The following is an 18,995-nucleotide window of genomic DNA, read 5'->3' on the forward strand; positions in this document are numbered from 1 at the left end:
TGTGGCACTACTCTTCTTGAAGAGTGCGTGGATCCTGGATGCAGTTCACATTGGGGCCCTGCGCCATGACTGGGATGGGGGTCCTGTGAGTAGGTCACAGCTGTCTTCAACACTTGCTATTCATGCTAGAGCTCCTTTGAAGGACAGCAGTCCTGCATTATCATAGAAATTCCTAATCCTCTTTGCGACCACAGATTCACCTTTAGCCTTAGTATGCAAGACAAATGATGGAACTTTGCCCATTCCTTCATCAACTAGCGCCCTGAGGGCCACTCATTCCAAGCATCTAACATGGAGGCAGTGAATAAAGTAGGCAACAGCCTGTCCCTGTGGCTTTAATGTCCTTAGAGGCCAAGGAAGGCCCACTTGATACTAAGGGTGACCAAAAGAAGAGAAGGCCCACAGTGGTAAGTCCCCACAGCTGACACACACATTCCCTTCAGGAATGGGGTTTGATAGAACAACAGGACTTCGAGCACATGGTTGAGTCTTGATATGGAACGGAGAGCATTAGAAGAGGGGTGGGGAGAGGAATCCATGGAGAGTGAGAAGCAGAGGGGGGCTTCGTGTTAACGCCCAGAGAACCGCTTCATTAAGCATGAGAATGTGCTGGATGGCGTAAGGCAGAGAGTGTGCGGACAAGGGGGGTAAATGCCTCTCCTTCGCACAAGTTCTATGCAGGAACAGAATGATCTCTGTGATTTGTGGCCCACATGGTCTACATAGTGAATTCCAGGCCAGCCAAGCCTGTGCAGTCAGGCACTGCTCAACGGGCAGAGAGCATGACCAAAAATGAGAAAGAAAAGGGAAGCATGAGAGAGTGCTGACAGGAGAGAGATGGCAGGGGAGGGGGCAGCCAGAAGCACCCTCCCCACAGCAGCCTTCCTCATCTCCAGTGAAACCCACCAAGATTCTCCCTGAGGAATCCCAGACAAATCCAAATTAGGAAGGCAAGGTCTGACCCTTCGTAGCTATGTAATGGTGGCCAGCTCCTTTCACAGCACATGACTTACTTCAGGGTGGCTTATGTGACAAGAAGTATAAGGTAGCAGGGTGCCATTCACTGGAGCTCTCAAGTCACATCATGCACTCTACTGCCTCTTCATTCTGTGTCAGGGAGAGCTGCAGGAAGTGTGACCAGACTCAGGCTGTGGGATCTGGGGAAATGTGGAGGTCCAAGTTCTACCAGGGAGGCTCGGGGCATCTGTCACCAGGAAAGTCTGACCTTTGAGACCTAGACCAGCTGGCCTCAATGCCTAACAGACAGTAGCCAAGCACTGTTACAGTCAACTCTGCCTCTCCCGCAGTCTGCTGAGACAGACATGGCTCTGGATTTCATGGGAGCTGTGTGAACCACTATCACCAGCTCATCATGATGAGACTTGTTAAAAATTTCTCCAACAGTTAACCTCAGAAAACACGGTCACTTTCCCCGTGGTCCATATGTGGGTAGAAGCCTGTTGCACACCTCTAAGCTGAAGAACATGTTTGAAAAATCCTGTTGTTGTCAGAGCCCACAAAAGAGGAGAGGTGTGGTCAAGTGTCCAGCAGCTCTACAAGAAGCAAGGGCGGCCACAATGCTGCCTGCATTCCCTGTGCCCCCTTCCCTGTGTGTCACTTGTTTACTTTGTCTAGAGGCATATTATTCACTCAGGGAGTATCCATCCTGCCATCTGTCATTCCTGATCTGTCATTCCTGACTAAGGTGGCAGACACAGAGCTGAGCCTCCAGGTCCTGGTCCCTTCCCTTCAAGTGCAGACAAAAAGAAAGACAGTGGTCTTCACGGAGTATAAACTACTCCAGGATGTGAACACTTTTGGGTGATGGACAGTCAACGCCCTGGCAAAGACCATCTTACAGGGAGCAGATCGGGTCTCTCCACTGAAATTAACAGAGGCGTACCTTCTCATAGGTCCAGGCCTGGCATGTTCAAGAGCTGAGCCTCCAGGTCCTGGTCCCTTCCCTTCAAGTGCAGACAAAAAGAAAGACAGTGGTCTTCACGGAGTATAAACTACTCCAGGATGTGAACACTTTTGGGTGATAGACAGTCAACGCCCTGGCAAAGACCATCTTACAGGGAGCAGATCGGGTCTCTCCACTGAAATTAACAGAGGCGTACCTTCTCATAGGTCCAGGCCTGGCATGTTCATGGGTCTGTTTGCTTCACAGACCAGACTGCCTGCCTTGCTAAGAGGTACACATGCACCAGGGTGGCATGCCAGCTACATTAGTCCAGTGCTGCTCCTTCTTTGACCTCTGCCATCTGTCCTGGTCCTCGGGGCCTCTCCAAGGTCAGCCCAGGAGCTCCTAAGTCCCTGACATGGAATTGACCCAAGTAGTACCACCCAGCCTCAACCCGAAGGACCCCTTGGAGGTGAGCAGGAACACCCCCACTCTCCCTGGCCATTAGAGGCACTCTGTGTTGACCAATGATCCCATTCTGATCCTAAGTTCAGCTTACAAGGGAACCAGCAGCCAGCCACTTGCAGAGCCTTTCTCCCTTATACGGTGTAATCACATCAATTGACTTCAACACTACTCAAACTCAGGAACGCTGCAAGCCACAGGACACCCTGAAGGTGGGCTCATATTCTCTTTTGGGTGACTCCCAATGGGTGACCCTCAATGGGTCACAAAAGGTAGGACCGGGTCCCAGAACTCCCATGTGCTTGGGTGAAGGAGCAGCATGTGAGGAGGCACACACAAGCAGAGAGGGTACCCAGGCCTGTGGAATGGGTTGGGAGGACTGTGGCCTCAGAACTGCCCTCATGAAGCAGGGACTGCTATGGGAAGAATGCCTGCCTCCGGGGGAAATGACTCCAGAAGAACCAGACGGGCCACAACTGCAGAAGTGTGTACAGAGTCCAGTGGACAGACATGTGTCTTTTTCAAGTCCCACGCGATGAGAGGAGCCGTCAGGAAATGTTTAGCAAGGACCCCAGTGGATAGCACTAGTCTATGAGAGGAGGTTGTCCACAAAGAAGCAGAAGTTTGCATAGTGTAATTTTGCAGTCCCTACCTGGAGAACATCAATGTCTTTCTGATCACTGGGAAATCGGTCTCCCTCAGAACGACACCCCAACCCTGACTCCAGCCTCTGGTCCCTCTTCCTACTTCCATGTGCTCCAGGCTTTGCCTGTGTTCAGGGCAGAGCAAGGTCCTAGGAACCCCAAGGATGGCCAGGGACTCCTGCTCACAAGATGTGGGAGAATCTTGGGGAGCCCCAGAGGGCTCTGCTCCTGTTGGCTTAGCCTATCCCTAGGATGTGGGCACTTTAGTGAGTACATCAGAAGCCACTTCACAGCTCCTGAATTAAAGCCACAGACTCCTTAAGATCCCCACACTCTAGCATTTCCATGGCCAATCAAAGCAGTAGTCCACACTTCATTGCTGGGTCCATTGTAACCCTTGCTCTCCTTTTTAATAAGCTGTCACAGGACATATGGCCTCAACAGGGACGCTGAGGCCCCACACCTTCTCACTGCCTTTTTGCCTCATTTTCATTCCTGTGCTGTGATCTGAGACCTTCAGGGAGTGACTGCTGATGTCAATGTCTGGGCTAGGACAGGAATCTTCACAGGAGAGACAAGGAGTGGCTGTCCCAACATCTTTGACCAAATTTCATTTCTGTGTAGTCATAAACCACAGGGCATAGACTTTTGTGTTTTGAAATAAATAGGCAGTGTTAGGATTTTACCAAAAAAGGTACTCAGGAGGTGCCCGTGTCCTTCTTATTCCCAAGGAATCCCGATCCACAGAATTATTACATAGAACAGTGAGGGACTTTTACCCCTGGCTAGTTCCCAAGGGGTGTCCAGAAGACACCTGAGTGTTTGAGCCTTGCCAGGCCAGTTTGAAGCTCAGGCCTTAAGGTGCCAGTGAACCTGCAGTGCAGGCTGACTGAGCCTTGGGGAGGCTGTTCTGGATGCTCTCTGGGCTTTCCTTCCTGTGTCTGGAAAGCGATGGGTGCTCCTAATAAAGCTTCAGCACAGCTCTTCTTCTCTGGAATTCAGGGCCCTGGGAAGAAGCTCCTACCTACCCGATGACCAAGAAAATGGGCAGATGACACGCTCCAAGGTCTGCTGACTCCAATCCCGGGTTTATAACACCTTGCCCCTACAGCTCCTTTCTTGACTCTTCTACTTTCTGAAGGCTTGTTCTGTCTGGCCTAACAGGATCCTCCCATGTTTGCAGCTCTCTGTATTTGATAATCTTTCCACACCCTGATGGCTTTACTTGCCAAAAAAATGTAGGCCTTTCTTTTGTGCTTGCCCTCAGAGGCCAGAAGAGGGGGATCAGCAGTCCTGGAGCTGAAGCCACTGGATTTGTAATCCACCTGAATGTGAGCACTTGGGCCCAGATACCTGGTCTCTGACACAGCCACGGGTGCTCTGAATTGCTCAGCTGTATCCTAAGCCCCTGGCTGTAGAGTTTTCCTATGAATTCAACTCATTGGATTTAGGGCCTTCTCTAATCCACTGTGGTCTCATTTTTACTCAAATTACACTTGCAAGGACCTTATTTACAAGGGAGGTCTTATATTGCTGTCACAGAATGTCATCGACTAGGGGACACAGCTCAGAGTGGTCCAGTGCCTGTAACACAGTGTGGTCAGTAGACAGATCTTCTCCTGGTTATTTAGCTATTAGCCTTCCTTGGGGCTCCCCGCACTGAGCCACAGGGCTATCCAAAAGGAAGTTCTCTGACAGGGCTCCAGACAGTGAGGGTCATCATCAGACAGAGGAACTCGGCCCCATGAGAAGGGACTGTGGGTAATGCAGAGAGGACTCAGCAGTAAGGAGCACTGAGTGTTCCCCCTGAATACCTGGGTGGACTTCAGCACTCCCCAGGCACCCTCACACCACACAGCAACTCCAGAGCATCCACACCGCCCTCTCCTGGCCTCCAAATGCATTCCAAGCATATTATTCACAGCCAGGCAGGCAGAGGAAGACTCACAGGAAAAAAGGAAGAGGTTAAATTTGTAAAAGGAGACATGTCTGAGGGAGGAATGGTTTGAGCACATGGAGAGAAGGAGCCAAGAAGGAAGCCTCTAGAAACTAGGATCAAGAGGCTAGAGAGATGTCCCAGTGGTTAAGAACACTGGCTGCTTGTTCAGAGGACCGGAGTTCAATTCCCAGTACCCACAGGGCAGCATACAACTATGTGTAAACCCAGTGGACCTGACATACTCACACTGTCAGGCAAAACACCAAGGCAATAGAACAAAAACAAAGAAAGGAATCCTTAAAAAAGAGTCTGGTGCTAAATTTGGTGGATGGTAAGAAAAAGCAGAAAGAAATGATCCTCATGTACATTAAAAGATTCAGCCCAGCATTTGGGAAACTTAAGAGAGTCAGGCCAGCAGTTTGGTGCCTTCAGAGAGTCAGACCAGCATCTTGGTAGCATAAGACAGTCAGGCCAGCAGTCTGGTTCAAAGAGGCAGACTTCGAGCCTGTGGATTTGGCCCCAGATGAATGACAGGAAGAAATGAAAGGAGAACATTCCTGTTCCCAGGCGGAGGGGAAGGATTATTGTAGATATGAGGGAGAGCAAGGGCAGTGGTTGAGACAACTGGGAGAGCCCAGAATGGACATCACCATCAGACTGCGCTGGGCCACATGAGGAGAGGACTGAGTGGAGATCCAGGAGGCCAAGAGGCCCAGTGGGCAAGAAAGGCAGTCATAGACAAGATGGCTGGATTATATGGGGAGGAGAAGCTGGCCAAATGGAAGCCCAGCTCAGTCCCTGGTCTGAGGACCCTCATGACGGGGGCTAGGTATGCCAGCCACAAAGACTCCATAAGAGGCAGTAACTGAGAGATGCCAGAGAACCTGACAGTCAGATTGAGCTTTGATAGAGCAGTAGGCACCTCAGTTAGGCGTCTCTCCCCGTTTGAGACCTAACAAAACTGACTAAGGGGAACTGCATCCAACACCTTTTTATTTTGTTTCCTATTAGCAGAAGTGTCTCATTAAATTGCAGGGGCATTTTTGAACTCCCAAACATCCTGACCTAGACTCTAAAGCAGCAGGGATTTATTTAAACTGCTACAAGCATGCCCCCTCACCCCAAAACATTTCTCTGGATCAGGAAGAGCCCACAGTTCTGTTCTCAAGGTTGAACAGCACTTTATGCAAGCATGGGGTCACCCTCATGGCCCAAGTCGATCCCTCTTAGTCACCAGCAAATGTATAACCTTTCCTCAATAGTTGTGAACAGATCTCTAGACACTCCAAAACAAAAAAATTCCAACTGTAGTCCCCAAACCCATTCAGTGCAGGTCAGCTGAAGTAACCCGTGATTGTGTTTGGGTCCACCCAGGTCCATGGGCAATGTGTTACTAATAGGAGCATAAATGACTCAAAGTCAGCTGTGTCTCCCCAAAGCTCCCTCCGCGTGAGTGACAGTCCAGATTTCCAAACCTGTGTCATCCTGCATGACTTGCAGACGACATCACAAGGTAGCCAGAGATGCTTTTCCTCCCTGAAGTGGCCCACTCATTGCATAACACTGTAATTTAGCCTTGTGCATAATGTAAGTGTCCACCTTGTGAGGCTTGCTTTATTTACTTCTGGTTTCTCTTTACCCTTTCTTCTCTCTAGGAGTCCCTCACAGACAAGGCACAATGCAAAGCCTGCTCTGAGAGCAGACCAGCTGCCTGGGTAAGCAGAGCTCAGCCCAGCTGTCTGGAAGGCATTTAGAGCCACTGCAACACTGTCCAATCAGTTGAGTTGCCTGCAGGCTGTGCAGTCTGACCCAGCTGGGGTGGGCTTTGGCCATGCAGCTGTCTTTGAGTCATTCTGTTACTGCAAGTAACACCTCACCCATATTCCTGTAAGTAGCCCCAGTAAAACTAAGTTTCCTAAGCTGGACTTCGGTGGCATCTATACTGTAGTCTGCCTTGGATTTCCTATCTGGGGTGAATAGACATGTGTGTTGTCACTCTCCACAAAAAGACTTGTCACACACCACCAAGGAGGACTTGGCACTTTTGGTTCCCTCTCCTTCTCCTCCTGAGTGCTGTGACCATGGGTGCAGACCATCCAGCCTGAAGTAAATATTATGCTGAGGTTGACCCCAGGGTTTCAAGCAAACACTCTCTTAGTCGGGCTATACCCAGAGTCCAGTCACAGTTTTATGACATGGGTATACATTTTGGAATATATTATTAACAATACCAGCCATATCTTAGGAACATTGTCAAATGTCTCATTTATTTGCTCACCTGTGTTGTGAATATTTTTTAATTTTAACCCGACTTTATAGGTATACAAAAACATGCTTCATTTTGGTTTTGCCTAGCGTCTTTCTCAAACAAAATCTGCTAAGTCCCTTATATACTTCCATTGTGGAGTTGAGTTTCGTGATTTTCAAGGTGCCCGTTGAAGTGTTGGGCATATATATTGTTTTCAAGATTTATTTTTATTTTGTGTCCTTTTGAGCTCATGGGTGCAGTACTGGGCATGGCCAGCAGAGGGCAGAGGATCTACTGGTGTTAAACTGATAGGAGGTAGTTCTGAAAGCTGCCTGATTTGGTGGTATTTATTACTGGTGCTGGGAAGCAAATTCTGGCCCTCTGTGGCCCTTTCTTTGCTCTTTTCCTCGATGATTGGTTTCTGGGTTTTGAATTGTATTGATTGATTTAGATGGACCATAAAATCGAGGGGTATTCCATGCATGCTCACTGGGTGCTTAGAGCTTGCCCACCCTCTAGGTTGTTCTCCTTTCTCTTACCCTCAACACTATGCTCGCTGTCACCACTGTAGCCTCTGGCGCTGGCAGCCTGGCACCTCCCCTTAGTGGCAGTGGGAAGGTTGGCTACTCCAGAATTCATGCCAGTTCCCCATTGGTCCAAAGGCTGCAGTCGAATGCTTGCTGCTGCACAGTACAGGAGATCTGCAACTCCATGCTGGGCCAGAGTCCACTTCTCTGATTCCAGACTCTGAATAGTTAACCCTTTTGTGGATCCTGGTCCCAAGGGGGGAAGCGACTGGTCTTTATCCTAATGACACTTTACATTTAATATAATTAGTGCCCATTACACTAAATACAGCATTTATTCATTAGAAAGAATGGACTTCTCTGTGTTATTGTGGACCTTTTGATTTTGAGATTGTATATTTCTGCTGTGCGATATTTTGGTAGGTATTTAGTATTTATATGCTGTTGTAAATATATTTTCCTACCCTTATTTACTACATATTTTTACAGTCTAAGATTGCTCCTGTTAATCTTTGGCCTAATGCAAACTGGATGATCTCATTTTATTTCTAGTTTATTTGTGTATGTAATCATGAAGTTTTGAAGTCACTCTTCTGGAGAATTGGAGCATGCTCTGGAGACCAGGCTAATCTCAAACTTGCAGAGATTCTTCTTCCTCAGATTCCCAACTGGTGGGTTTCACACAAATACCTGGCCAGTCTGAGTTTTAGAGATTGTCATAGCTGCCCCTTCAAAATATGTAAGGCCTGTGGACATGCGAATGCTTACCATGACTGGTAGACAAGTAGTGTCACACTGATTTTCTTGGATATACAGACAGTAGGAACAATTTTCATATGTTTCTATGTCCAATGAAAGACTACACTGAGTGGTATTTGCAACTGCAGGACTCAGAGTGAGCCTTAGCTACCAGGAGTCCCCCAGCTGAGACTTGAGAACAGAGTTGCACCCAGAGGAGGAGACCCCTTCTCTTTCTTTCATAAGATTTTTAAACAATTTTTGAGGACACATTATAGCAACAGCAACTAGGTATGCATTGATTTGTGGTTCTGGTGACCTTTACGTTAATTGACTGGGCTGCGAGGGTGCCTCAGGTATCTTCCCTAAGCCCCAGTGGGAAGTTCGAATTCAGGCCACTCTCTCGGCCATAGTCAGGGAATAAAACAGACTGTATCCCTATACATTATGATTTTCTTTAGATGTGATTCGGGGGTGTGTCGCTTACGTGAAGATATCATGTGTGTGTTTGTGTCTGTGTGTGTGTTTGGGTGCCTACAGACATGGGTGTACACACAGGTGTGGAAGTGGTAGGCCCTTCTATGATGTCATCCCTTGAGAAGCATAGGCTTTTAATACATTTTTTTCTTTTTAAATAGAAAAATAAAATTTTATTTTGTTAAAAATTGTTTAACCTTTTTTTCCCTTTTAACATAGAGGCAAACATTTATACAACTGCCAAAAAGAACGGTATGGCAAGACCGGGCAGAGGTGGCACACCTGTAATCCCAGCACTCTGGAAGGCACAGGCAGGCGGATTTCTAAGTTGGAGGCCAGCCTGGTCTACAGAGTAAGCTCCAGGACAGCCAGGGCTACACAGAGAAACCCTGTCTCGAAAAAAAACCATATCCAAAAAAAAAAAAATGGTATGGCAACTGTCCTCTGGAACCTAGGGCTGTGGTTTGGGGAAGGAAGGAGACAGGCTGGGATGGACCCTTTGGGGAACACAAGTAAGCAACCTAAATGAGTAGTCCTTTAATCTAGAACTCTAAACACAGACAGAAGACAACTTTGCTTGGGGTGGCATGTAAGCAGGGGAGGACCAAAGGAAGGAAGACTTTGTTTCTGCAGGCTCTATTCCTCGGCTGTCACTATCTCTGGGTTGTCAGTCTTAAGGCACACACTATGGAGGATTCTGGAGACAGAACTGTGGCACTCATGAGGTGCCACATTAGGCATTCACTGAGAGCTGCTGATTTTCATGAGGCAGCCCCTCTCCGGGGTCCTGGGCCTCCAGGATCCCTGACTTTCCAGAGTGAAGCTTATGGGTGAGCACCACCAGAGCCCTCTCCTTATTCAGTTTAAAATGAAGAAATTCAGACCCTACAGACACCTAGCAGGCACCGACCCACAAACCTATCTCCCTCAAAACTCTCTCCCTAGCCCTGTACTATGATCTTTATGAGTTATAAGAATGTATGCGCCTTGAGATTTGTACATTGCTATTTTGACTTCTGTGATGGACATGCCAACTTCCAGTGGCAAACTGTTCTGGGCTCACAGTATCAGGTGTAAAATGTTCTGTTTGTTTCTACACTTTAGAACAGTCACCACACACACACACACATACACACAGAGAGAGAGAGAGAGAGAGAGAGAGAGAGAGAGAGAGAGAGCTAGAGAGGAGAGAGAGAGACAGACAGACAGAGACAGAGAGAGAGAGAGAAAGATGAAGAGACAAACAGGGCAAGAATGTATCGCTTTAGAGGCCAGGCTGCTTACTGCCTCAGAACCTTTGGTGCTATTAGACCCATGTGTCACACATCTATATGGCTTTACAAATAGTATATTACAGCTCCTGGCATGCCCAAGCAACCTTGGATAGCTAGTCCCCAAGAATTTGAGAGGGAATTATGGGATATGCCAAGCCACCATTATGAGATTGACTCGCAATGTCCTTACAGAGTATTTAACTCCCCCCCCCCTCCGTACCACCACCCCCTTTGGATTTTGAGACAAGGTTTCTCTGCTTAGCCCTGACTCTCCTGGAACTGTTTCTGTGGAACAGTTTGGCTGGGAACTCAGTGATCTACAGGTCTGTGCATTCCAAATGCTGGGAGCCAAGGTATGTGCCAGCACTGCCAGTCTAAGAATGCAAAATGCCTCTCTCTCTCCCTCTCTCCCTTCCCCTCCCCTCCCCACTCCCCTTGCCTTCTTGGAACAGAGTCTGTCTGTGTAGCCCTGCCTGTCCTCTAACTTACTGTGTAGATCAGGAAGGAGGGCCTGGAACTCAGAGACCTGCCTGCCTCTGCCTCCCTCCAGCAGCAGGGAGCAGAAAACCAGACTGTGACTACATAGTAATGGATGCACTCACTGTCTCTGCAACCTGATTTTATGTAATTTTACCTTACTAGGGAATACTGATGTGCTCTCCCTTCTCTGGGTATTTGTTCTTGGAAAGCCTTGTAAATATCCCTGCTATGAATACCTTTCTGCCTCAACGTTGCTTGTCTCAGGTCAATTAGTAATATGGTTGCTATCTTCCCTTGACAATGTCTTTATGTGTAGCTTGAGCTGCCACAGAATTGAGTGCAGAGCCCACCATGCCCTCACCCCTGCCATAGCTCCTACTCAGATTCCCCAGTGCAGGAGTCACAGACAGGAGGCCCTGCAGCCTCCTTGTGTATTTTTAACAGAGATGCTCACAAGAGCAACCTCAGTGTGTTAGTCAGCTTGCACTGCCAGAAGAACCTAGGCCAGACAGGGGTAGCTGAGAATCTATTCTTCACAGTGATTGAGGCTGCATGTCTGAGATGAGCATGCCACTGTAGTTATGTTGTCCTACACCCCCTCTTCCTGGCTTAAACTCCTCTCAGCCCCCCACTGGGTCTCTCTCTCTCTCTCTCTCTCTCTCTCTCTCTCTCTCTCTCTCTCTCTCCCTCCCTCCCTCCCTCCCTCCCTTTCTTAGGTCATCCTACACCCCCTCTTCCTGGCTTAAACTCCCCTCCCCCATCCCCATTCCCCACCCTCCACCATGTCTCTCTCTTCTTCCTCTCTCTCTCTCTCTCTCTCTCTCTCTCTCTCTCTCTCTCTCTCTCTCCCTCTCTTTCTCTCTCCCTCTCTCTTTCTCACACACACACACACACACAGAAACACAGACACATACACACACACACACACACACACACACACACACACCCTGTCCCTGGCTGGCATGTCTCACAAGGTTCTGAGGAGGAAAGTTCCCTGCTGTTCCTTAGGATAAAGACAGAAGCTTAACTCATCCTGGGGTTGCCATTTTCAAGTCCTCAGCTAACTGCCTCCCACTGGGCACATCTTTAAGCACCAGGACAGGGTCATGCTGACATGAAAGCAGCCAAGCCCAAGTACAAAGGCAAGCTTTGTTTGAACTACAGAGTGTTGAAGGTTGCATTGCAGTGTATCTCCTGCACTGGAGATGACTGTACCCCATGAAATAGTTGCATTTAGAGTCAGGTGCAGAGCAGAAGGTTCATATTAGCATTTCAAAGGTCACTGTGGCCCTGGCTAAGGAGGAAACACATCCAGGGAGAGGAAGATGTCTGCAGTCTCCTAGTTGATATGGGACAGTAGCTGCTGGGTAATCATTCACAACTCTGCAGGTGGTCCAGAAATCCACAAGTCCATATTCTCCTTACCTAAGGGAAATTGCCATGTTTGTGATTTTGAGACATCCCCTTTCAGCAGAGGGCTCTCTCTCCACTCTTCCATTGGACACCCTAGAGAGCTAGTTGTTCAGTGCCACAGTTGCCCCCCTCTCTCACTCTCTCTCTCTTCCTTCCTCCCTTTCTCTCCCTCTCCATTTCTCTCCCTCTCTCTGTCTCTCTCCCGCTCTGTCTCTCTCTGTCTCTGTGTCTCTCTCCCTCTCCTTCTCCCTCTCCCTCTCTCTCTCTCTCTCTCTCTCTCTCTCTCTCTCTCTCTCTCTCTCTCTCTCTCTCTCATGGTCCATGCTCTGACCATAAGCATTCAAAACTATTCCCCAGTTTACAATTCTTAGGGATTCTTCCTAGGCCCTGTTTTAATAGCCTGGCAGATATGGTTTTAACAAAATCGGGACATATAGCATGTTATTTTTCTTACAAAGCAAAGATGCTGGGGAATTAATATTGACTTTGCATCCAGTCTGACAACAGGGGAGCCTACAAAAGGCATACAATCCACAGCCTGCCCTTCCCTCCAAATTTGCAAAGCTGATTTTCCTTTCCCCTTTCTTTTTAAACACTGCCTTGCATCACATTGTGCTCAGTAAGCTCTTTCCAATCCTATTTGTAGGACTGCAGGGGTTTCTCACATAGGGGAGAGAGGAGGGAGAGACAGAGAGAGAGGGGGGGAGGGAGAGAGAGGGAGAGGGAGAAGGAGAGGAAGATCGAGAGGGAGAGAGACACAAAGACAGAGAGAGACAGAGAGGGTGAGAGAGACAGAGAGAGGGAGAGAAATGGAGAGGGAGAGGAAGGAAGGAAGGAAGAGAGAGAGAGTGAGGGGGGGGGGCAACTGTGGCACTGAACAGCTAGCTCTCTTGGGTGTCCACATCATAAGATCTGGGAAGGAAAACACAGTGGCTGGATAGGGAGGGGGTTTGGATGAGCACAATAGAACCCCATAATTGCTCTCTTATTATCCAGTGACAGTGAATTGTACCATCACCAAAAGATGCTAGGAATCCAGCATCCTCCTATACTCTCTGAACCGTCCTGACAAGAGCCTAGCTACAATCAGGACCCTACCCTGTGCTTTGGATCATGGCTGCTCTAATGTGGAAAAAATAAAACAAAACAAAAACCCTGAAGCTTTGTCTTCCTCCCAGAGACATGCGTGCACGCTGGCGACAACCAAGGTTTTTAGTCCCTGTGTCATCTGCTCTGCAGACAAGCTTGGGTCCCACCCACGGGCATCCTAGCACAGTCCCCGCCTCCCTCCTACACACAAGCCTTGGAAGTGACAGGCTGCTCGCTCAGCTGACACAGCCAAGAGCAGCAGACCCTGCAACGAGCGCCCCCCGCCCGGGCAGCCATCCAGTCCACCTATTGACGAGCCGAACAGGGAGACCTCACCGCCATGGACCGCAAGATTAAGTTGATCATGGCCCTCCTGGCTTGGCCTGAGCTGCGTAAAAACAGTTGGCAGAACCCCATCCCGTTTCCTGAGCTGTATAATGGCGAAATGGACAAGCTCCCGGAGTTCATCGTGCAGACCCTCTCTTACATGTTAGTAGACGAGAAGACCTTCAACTCCGACAAGCGCAAGGTGATGTTTCTCATTACTCGCCTCACAGGCCGGGCCCTGCAGTGGGCAATTCCTTACCTCCAGACGAATAGCCCCATGCTCTACAGTTACTCCGGCTTCGTGGGTGAGATGAAGGAGGAGTTCGGGTGGGAGGACGATGAGGACTTCTAGCCTCTGACAACCCTGGCCTGGGGCAGGGGCTCTAAGAGGGTGAGCTACTACCCCCCATGTCGCGATTCTTCTCCACCCCTCCCCCCAGCTCCCTGATCTAGCATGTACGCCCCTGTCCCCCTCCTGTGTCCTAGCCTTTGTTCTAGGAATAGCTCCCCAGGCTCCTGCTGCTGTCCTTGCTGGGCCTGGCTCTGGAGCACAAGGCCTCCCAGAGCTGACAGCTCAGCCCATCCCTGTCACATTTGGACATTGTCTGGTTTCCAGCTACAAAATGGGCTCCTGTCATTTAATGGGCAGATCTCTCGCCGCCAGAACATTCCATTGCCTCCTACCCGATGCACAGACTGCAAGCTTCTGCCCATAAGGCCTGCTGTGACGCTGCCATTCCAAGCCCCTGCACAAACCATCTGTGGACTGACTGCTGCCCTTAACAGACTGGACTCACCTGGGAGGTACCTGGGCTGCCCATGGCCCGTGGATATTGACTGACCTTCAGCGGGACCCTTTTCCTCCCTGCTCCCAGAAATCTCTTATCTTTCCTTTTGTCTTGTGGGCCAGCTGGTTTTCCTGAGAAGCCAGTTCGCAGCTGTTTCTCTGACGTGTATGCCTTTTTCCAACACAGTAGCCCCTGTGTTCTTTCCTTCCTGTCAGCTCTACCTGTACAGAATCCTTTCCCTCACTTTGAATAAACATCAGATGCTATTTAAAAGGAAATGGAGTCTTACTTAGTATAGCATCTTACCATCCCTCCCCCACAACCTAACCCCTGCAGCTGTCTGCACATGGGACCCATGTCCAGATCCAGGGGTGACCTGGCCTGATGGTCTTTCTTCCAGCTTACCACAGATATGTGATTCAGCAGGTAGGCAGCCTGGTGGAATCCTCCCTGAGAGGCAGTCACAGATGGTGGACCACTGTGCCCTTCAGGAGATGGAAATTCATCTAGTTTCCCCACAGCAGGCTAAAAGTCATAATCGTGTCTCTGGAGGAAATGGTTCCTTATAGAAGAGATACTGATGACCCAGGAATAATAATAGCTAAATGACAAACCAAGAAACACCTAATTTGTCACTGAGGTCTGAAATTGCATGTAATACATCATTCACAGATCCAGCAGAATTAAACTGGTGTGTTTGTAAAAACATGGACGAACATGCTAACTTGCTTCTATGGGGCATGCAAAATTGAACGCCAGACTCTGCTTATTGACATAGCTCCAGATCTGATTGATTACCCCCCAATTCATATTTCCTTTTAATTCATTAAATCCATTGTGTTAAACAAATCTACTATCTCCTATATTGCTAGAAAAGTTTAGTATCCCAACACAGCCAGACAATTGTGTCACCTTGCAGAATCGATTGCAGAATCAAACACGTTCTGCTTCTTTCTAATATGCATGGTGGTTCTCCTGATCCTGTATGAGCAAAAGTGTAGTGCATCTGTTCATGTTTATTCCTTCCCTTCCTTTGAACAGGGAAGATTTAGCCATTCTCACATGCAGTGGTGCATATGTCCACAGACTATATTAGAATAAGTCATATTTTGTCTCAGAAATGCTACCATTGGCAAATTGCACCTTCAAATGTCCACAAGACAGATTATTATTCAAGTTCAATGGGAAATTGAAAGTGTTTCAGGAAATGGGCCCTATGCTGTACGGGATTCTTAAGATTTGGGTTTTTTGTCTGTCTGCTTTTTTAAAAGCAGGCTTGTAGCTATATCAGAGTGTGGAACACTAGTACACATGAGATCCTGGGATTAGCCATCAGCAGCCTAAAAACATGGAACCGGACTCAGGTTAAGGGTGAATAAATATCTGCCCGCATTCAACATGTTGAAAAGTTATGAGGGGTGATTTTCATGATGGTTTTAGTTTTAAATGTACGGCCTTAGACAATTTGGGAAATGTTTGGAAGCCTCTGGCAGAGTCTGGCATGCTCCCTGTGATCTATCCTGTCTGTAGAGGTGAGTGGGGCAGCTCAAGATCTGCTGCCTACCATTTGGGCAGTGCAGGTTATCTCCTATTCTCTTCAGCAGCAATGCAGCTTCAGGAACAGCTCTGGGTTCTCCCTTCCTTAGGCCTGAATGATGGAGTCAGAGAACGTTCCTAGTCGACACCTTCTTCCAAAAGGTTCTCTCGTTCTGAAGATATCCTGCATTGAGTCACAGTCCGCATGAACCATTCAGGTACAGGTAATCATGATTAAATAAGCAAGGAACAGACAAAAAGTATCTTTAGAAAGGTTTATGGGTGTTTTGAGAGCATGTGTGTCATGCATGAACTGTATGCAATACCCAATGTAGCCAGCAGATGGAGGAAGACACCTTGCAGTTGGGATTACAACCCCTGTGAGCAAACAAGTGTGATTTGAGAAGGAACCTGGATGGTCTGGGAGACTTGTGGATGCACTTGTCTGTGAAACTGGGTCTGTAGCCAATGTAAATTATACTTTTAAGATTACAAGGTTTTTGTTCCCTTTGATACACAGTCTTACCCTCACAATTTTTCTAGTTTTATTTATTTTTTTATTTATTTATTTTTTTTTTATTCCATGCCAGTGAGCATTTTGGCTGCATGTCTGCCTTCAACACATTCCTGCAGGTCCCTGGTGTCTGAAGAGGGCATTGAAATTGGAGAGTGTTGTCAGATACCACCCTGGTTCTGGCATCCAACCCTTTTGCTCCTGAAGCTGTTCTCAGAGGCTGCTTGTTCTTGAATGCTGAGCCATGAATCCAGTCTCTACTATACTTGTGACACTTGGTTTCCTTTGCTTTCATGTTCTGAAAGCCACACAGGCTTTAACCTGGGAACCTGGCTTCACAAGCTCAGGAAAACGTGAGGCCTGGAAGGAAGGATGATGGAGTGAGAGAGAAAGAAATATATTTAACACAGCTTCTGTCGGGGGAGGTGGAGGGGGGGGCACAGTTGATGCCAGTAGTGACCTGGGGCCTATATTCGACACAATGTTCAGGGAAATTGTGTGATCCTCAAATCCTCAGAAGTTTAAATAGAAGAGCAAAGCAGTCTCTGATGATAATTCACTGTCTTTAGGTCCTGTTTCTTGGGAGCCTCCAACAAAAATACTGTGGAAATGCTTAAGCCTGCCTGCCCTTAGTCCCAGTGGCCTGAAGTCAGCTCTTCCTGCAATGTCAGCCTCAGGGCAGAGCTCAAGTAAGCCAGGGCATTCCTTCCTAAGGACACCATCTGCTTGTGCCTAGAAGCATAAGGAGCCAGACAGAGAGAAGGGGGTGGGGACAGAGACAGACAAAGAGAAAGAGCAAGAGCAAGACAGACAAAGAACAAGACAGAGAAACTGAGTCACACAGAGAGACAGAGATTGGGAAGGAGAACAGACACTCACTCACACACACACACACACACAGAGAGAGAGAGAGGGGGGGGAGAGACAGGGAGAGACAGAGAGATAGAGACAGAGAGAGGCAGAGACAGAGGAATGGAGATAAAGGAAGACAGAGAGAGACAGAGAGACAGAGACAGAGAGACAGGGAGACAGACAGAGAATGCATGCAAAGATCTACACACACACACACACACACACACACACACACACACACACTCCCCAGACAGCATGTAGATCTGATGACCTGGTGGTACCTCTAGGGGTATTTGATGCACAGCTCTGTTTTCTAGTGTGGGAGACTTGGAGACCACCTACTGCAACAAGCCATTGTAAGCCCCTGTGGGCTTAAAGTGAAAGGCAAGAGATCCTTGGGACCAGGAACAGGAAGGACAAAAATCAGTAGCACTCACACACACCCAATAGAAGGAAATGAGTCAAATGGAAGCCTAGTGTGGTCCCAAAGTATTACACAGCACAGGGAGTGGCCACATCAAAGAAGGAAGGAAGAGTAGGAACACGGGAAGTAGTAAAAACATTGTGAGAACAATGTTGGCCCATAAACAGTGCCGCCAAGGCAAGGGATCCTGATCCGTGCAAGTGCTTGGATCTGGCTTTTGGTGAGGACAGAAAAGCCTGCCTTGTAGTTGAGAGCGTGATGGAAAAGAGGGTGCCTGGTGTGCACACTGAGCTACTGGACTGTAACTAGGGTCCTGCCCTGCCCATCTTGGTCCCTGCTGGTGACAGGGTCTCTCACTCTTTCTGTCTGCTTGCTCCCCAGGCTCTTGCTCCATCTCAGGCAAGGCTGCTCAACAGTCTCACTGCAAGGCAAGGCTTCTGCTCAAGGCCCAGGTGCCTTCCTCAGCCACAACACTGCCCTCCATTGCACAAGGCCCAAAGGAGCCTGGGGCCTCTTATGCTCAGCCTGCTGTGGTTGTTTCTCTGTCATTAAAGCAGGTTTCTTCCTGGTTAGAAGGAAGACTGCCAGATTCTCACAAGCCTGTTCAATAAGCAGATGGTAAGACTGTCAACTGAGGATTTGGGCTAAAGACAACTGTGGATTTGGGTCTGCAGTCTTGAGCAGAGGAACTTATAGTCACAGCGGAAAGAAATACATCTTAGGGGAATACATGAGGCATGAATGTGGATGTGGGATTTTTGAGGAGCAAGAAGAGGATGGGCAAGAGGACCAGATGCACAGAGCAGATCTCAGGGCCTGTCAGATGTCTCAGTGCACAGTGGCTCTTGCCACCAAGCCTGACAACCTGAGTTTGATCTGCGGATGCCTTGAGATAGGGAGAAGAGAACTGACTCCTGAAAGTTCTTCTCAGAAATCTGTGTGTGCTGTGTTGTGTACACAACCCCTGCCCCCATACACAGACACACACAAACACACACACAGCACACACACATGAAAATAAATGAACAATTACAGGAATATAATAATAAATACACAGTGTATGCAAACAACTTTACGTTAAGTATTTCTGAGCACTCTTACTATAATTCCTTTCTGCTTTCATTGGTTCTTCACTGTCTGAGTGTTTTTGACAAACAGCACATGTGGAGGTCATAGGACAGCTTGGGGCAGTGGGTTCTCTCCTTCCACCTGGGCATTGACTTCCAGGGATTGACAGCATGTCACCAGCCTTGGAGCCTGCCTTTATCTGGGCATAGCCATCAAACCAGCCACAAAAGCACATTCTTAAGATAGAAACCAGAAGCTGTTGTCTAGGGTGCCAGGGCCATGGGCTGTC

The sequence above is a fragment of the Apodemus sylvaticus genome, chromosome X (genome assembly GCF_947179515.1).
Source record: "Apodemus sylvaticus chromosome X, mApoSyl1.1, whole genome shotgun sequence".
NCBI classification, from domain to species: Eukaryota; Metazoa; Chordata; class Mammalia; order Rodentia; family Muridae; genus Apodemus; species Apodemus sylvaticus.